The sequence below is a fragment of the Elaeis guineensis genome, chromosome 1 (genome assembly GCF_000442705.2).
Source record: "Elaeis guineensis isolate ETL-2024a chromosome 1, EG11, whole genome shotgun sequence".
In the NCBI taxonomy this organism is placed as follows: domain Eukaryota; kingdom Viridiplantae; phylum Streptophyta; class Magnoliopsida; order Arecales; family Arecaceae; genus Elaeis; species Elaeis guineensis.
The window spans coordinates 126,823,992-126,828,648 of NC_025993.2; the positions used below are offsets into that span (position 1 = coordinate 126,823,992).

Here is a 4,657-nt window from a genome sequence, read left to right on the forward strand (position 1 = left end):
TTTTATTCAGCATCTTTTCCATGTTCATGTTAACCATCACTATGAACCTTTGAAAATTGGCTTTCTTGACATCATTCAAGACGCAAAACAAGATCTAATGCATCACAACAAAATCATTTCAATGTCAAGAATACCATCGCAATCAACAAATTTTAAACAAATCACAACATTTAGCACAACCGTCAAAAGACTAGCCATATACCTTTATAAAGATGACCCGCACTGCCCTTAAGGCCCCAACATAGGATGTAATATCTATAAAATAGTATGCAGTCATAATCATTTCTGAGTACATGGAAAACATGAACATTAAACCATTGCTTTATGCAGCACATGCATAGGGGCAATCTCTGTCAGATGTGTGGGATCAAACACAGCAACCAAACAATGAAAAGACATGCAAAGGTCAAATAACATAGTTGTTGTGACAAAATAGTCCGTCCCTAGATATCATCAGAAATTCGCATTCTGTCCCTAAAGAGTTCTGTCAAATTTTAGTAACAGTCAATCCACATCCATCAGAATTCAATGACAGTCCCTGCATCTATAGTGAAGAAACTTAACACAGGTCCCTATAGATGAACAGGTATTATAGATGAATCTGACCTGATCTTAGCTTAGCTGAACCGAGCCCGAAAGGATGAGATTCATTTCAATCTGATTCAGCTAAATCATGTCAAACTGGTTCAGGATTAAGTCATGTTTGATTCAAATCAAACTAGGTTGATCGAACCAACATGATTAACCATAATCAGATCAAATCGTATGTCATAGTGAGTTGGATCTAAATCTTTATGATACAAAATAGAAACAATTAAGAGCAATAAAACTTAAAAACACATTCCACTAAGAACCCTTTTTGGGGTCCAACACTAAACCCACATACTCAACCAGGTGGTCTCCCTCCTTACTCTGTCGCATCGTGCGGATGGACATGGAGGCCACAGCACAATATATGTTTCGATTGTATCCTTCTTGTGAAAGAGTGGTTGATCTTCTTTCACGATGTCAATCGTTGAATCACATTTTGCACAACTCTTAAAGGTCTCCAACTTCTTTCTTTCATCTGCCAATACAAATTATAAGGCAAAATATTATGCTTTCAAAGCTGTGTAAAATACGTCCTAATGGTTCATACTGCAAAAAAAGATCAATCATTCTTTCATGCAAAATGCCCACCATATACGTCGATGGCCCAGCTGACCACTAATCATCATCTACCATATCTCCAACAAGTGACCAGTATATTGAAGATAGCCCAGCTGAACATGATGCGAATCAAAAGGACATAAGAAGAGAGTGAAGGAAGTTAATAAAGGCTCTGGTGCCAATTTAAACAAACGAGGAATGTGCAAAAGCTTACCTCACAACTTGCCTTACAGGCCCACATCGCGAAGTCGTCACTCCTTGCACGACTTTGTCGAAGCTCGTTAACATATTCTGAAACTCATCACGTACCCTTGGTCAAAGTTAAAGATGCTTTTCTTAAGTCTCCATACATCAAAACCCCGGGTATCAGATGGAGATCCAATAGAAAGTGTGAAGAACAACAAAGGGAAATGGAGGATAGAAAAGGAACCTGTCGGCTACTACTTTTTGAGCAACTTATCTGCTCTTTCTAATGGGTTTGGCTTGTATCTTTTGCACGAAAGAATGATTGATTTTTTTCCGTGAAATCAATTATGGGATGATATCCTGCACAGATTTCAAATCATTTCAAATTTTCTTTTATCCGTCTGCGTAGATCTCATAGCGGTCATTGTGCAATCTAACAATACATATCACAAAAAATGGTAAATCATTCTTTCGTGCGAAAGAGATGACTTGAAACCCTTTCTAACATGGCCGGCGGTAATTTAAAATTCCAGTAGGCTATATGTTTATCATACCTCTTGCACTTGTAGCTATTGGATTCCAGATTTGAGTGCACTCTAGGTAACTGGGGTCCTCAGTTTCTCAGAATGGGGCTTGGACGGCCCGACCTTATTGAGTGTTGGAGTGGCTAGCTTTGGTGCTACCTTGTATCATTTGACATCTGACTGGCCAAGTCAACCTACAAACTTTATTCTTCATGGACTCCTCAATCCACTCTTGGCCACTTAGTTGATGGGCTTCATATAAGGTTTTTGTCTATAGGTTAGGCCATTGAATTGAATTTCTTGGTGAAGTCCATAAAAACTTGCCAACTTACTAGTTCAAGGTCCAGTGGAATCAAGCTCCAAAGATGTTGTGGGAGTGGTTTGAAGGGACATAGCTCGGCTGCTGACGGCACCAAACCACCAAGGTTACTTAGGTCGGGAGGTGGTGATTGCTAGATGGAAGTTGTGCATGGATAACTTATGTTGCACTTTGAGTATAAGCGCAGGATGCTGGAAGACTGAAGAAATAAAGGGGTTAAAATTCTTTTCTATCGATATTTTATAAAATCTTAATCATTGATTTAAAAAGGTATTTTGGAAAAGAATAAAGTAGGATCATTTTTCATCTCATGGAAAGTATCAAAATTTACCTCTTTCATAAATTTTCACTTTCCATGAGATGTGAGAAGTGATGTTTCATGGAAAAAAAATTTTCACTCTCTCTCTTTTTAAAACTCTAATCAAACAAAAGACCCTCTATCCACTTTTCAAAAAGTACCTCTTTCTCCCTCCATTTTACGTCAACCAAACGAGTCCTATATCTAATCCGAGACGAGAATTATGATCTCTCATGCCTACACTTCATATTGTGAAGTGAAATCTTTTGTATCTAACTTCAAAATTTAAAATATTAGCATACTTTCTGTTGGGTATAAAATACCCCCCAGCCGAAGTTTGTGACAGGAGTGACCCTTCGGGGATCCAACCAACTTCCGACCTCCGACAACGTCTCTTCAAACCTCCCAGGCGGCCGAGCCTCCGCAACACTCCCAAGTTTTGCCGACGGACAGGACCCCGACAGCGTCGACCGGATTCTTCACGACGTCCGGACTCCTACGGGAGCCAGACCTCGTCCCCGACTCCGGCTGCAGGCAGACTTCGTCCGGACTCCTACGGGAGTCGGACTCCGCCCACGACTCCAATTGCAGGCAGACTTCGTCCAGACTCCTACGGGAGCCGGACTCCGCCCACGACTCCAATTGCAGGCAGACTTCGTCCAGACTCCTACGGGAGCCGAACTCCGCCCACGACTCCAATTGCAGGTAGACTTCGTCCGGACTCCTACGGGAGCCGGACTTCGCCCCTAACTCCAATTGTAGGAAGACTCTGTCCGGACTCCTACGGGAGCTGGACCTCATCCCCAACTCTGGTTGCAGGAAGACTTCGCCCGGACTCCTACGGGAGCCGGACCTCGTCCCCAACTCCGGCTGCAGGAAGACTTCATTCGGACTCCTACGGGAGCCGGACTTCGCCCCTGACTTTAATTGCAGGTAGACTTCGCCCAGACTCCTACGGGAGCCGGACTCCGCCCACGACTTCACCTGCAGATTTCGCCCGGGCTCCTACGGGAGCCGGACTCCGCCCATGACTTCACCTGCAGACTTCGCCCGGACTCCTACGGGAGCCGGACTCCGCCTACGACTTCACCTGCAGACTCCGCCCGGGCTCCTACGGGAGCCGGACTCCGCCCATGACTTCACCTACAGACTTCGTCCGGACTCCTACGGGAGCCGGACTCCACCCACGACTTCACTTACAGGTAAACTTCGTCCGGACTCCTACGGGAGCCGGACTTCACCCACAACTCTAATTGCAGGTAGACTTCGTTCGGACTCCTATGGGAGCCAGACTTCACCCACAACTCCAATTGCAGGTAGACTTCGTCCGGACTCCTACGGGAGCCGAACTTCGCCCCTAACTCCAATTGCAGAAAGACTCAGCCCGGACTCCTACGGGAGCTGGATCTCGTCTCCGACTCTGGCCGCAGAAAGACTCCGTCCGGACTTCGTCCCCGACCTCAACTGCTGGAAGGCTTCGCCTGGACTCCTACGGGAGCCGGGCTCCATCCTCGACCTCGACTGCTGATAAATTTCGTCCGGACTCCTAAGGGAGCCGGACTTCGCCCCTGACTTTGATTGCAGGTAGACTTCGCCCGGGCTCCTACGGGAGTCAGATCTCGTCTCCGACTCCAGCTGCGGGAAGACTCCGTCCGGACTCCCACGGGAGTCGGACCTCGTCCCCGACTTCGACTGAAGGAAGACTTCGTCCGGACTCCTACGGGAGCCGGACTCCGAGCTCCTCTCAGACGGATAGCTAACCACCTCTCTCCGTCAGACACTCCAGCCGAACTTCGGCCGACAGGCCTGGACCCCCTGGCGGGCCACAGCGATGGCCACGACTCTGCTCCACTTCCTGCGACGGATTCCGCGCCGCCCCATCACTCTCTGGCAGGCCGCAGTAACGGCCACGACTCTGCTCCACTTCCTGCGATGGATTCCGCGCCGCCCCATCACTCCCTGTCAGACCGCAATAATGGCCACGATCCTGCTCCACTTCTTGCGATGGATACCGTGCGATTCTTCCATCCTCTGGCAAGTCACGACAACGGACGCCGCTCCACTCCCCACGACAAACTCCACGTGGCATGTCCCGATGATAGCCACGATTCCACTCCACTACTCTTCGCAACAAACTCCTCCTGACTCTGGGCAGCCCACTGCCAGACAGTTACAAACATC

At 47.3% G+C, this 4,657-nt stretch overlaps 1 long non-coding RNA gene across 1 annotated transcript; it reads right to left on the minus strand.

The window, feature by feature from the left end:
• Positions 1-268: 268 nt before the first annotated feature.
• LOC140854799 (uncharacterized) lies at positions 269-2,055 on the minus strand. Its single transcript, XR_012137938.1, has 4 exons — positions 1,890-2,055; positions 1,364-1,695; positions 1,180-1,262; positions 269-1,066 (listed from the first exon to the last, which is right to left on the minus strand). It is a non-coding gene; the product is annotated as an uncharacterized lncRNA (long non-coding RNA).
• Between the last annotated feature and the right edge of the window lie 2,602 nt (positions 2,056-4,657).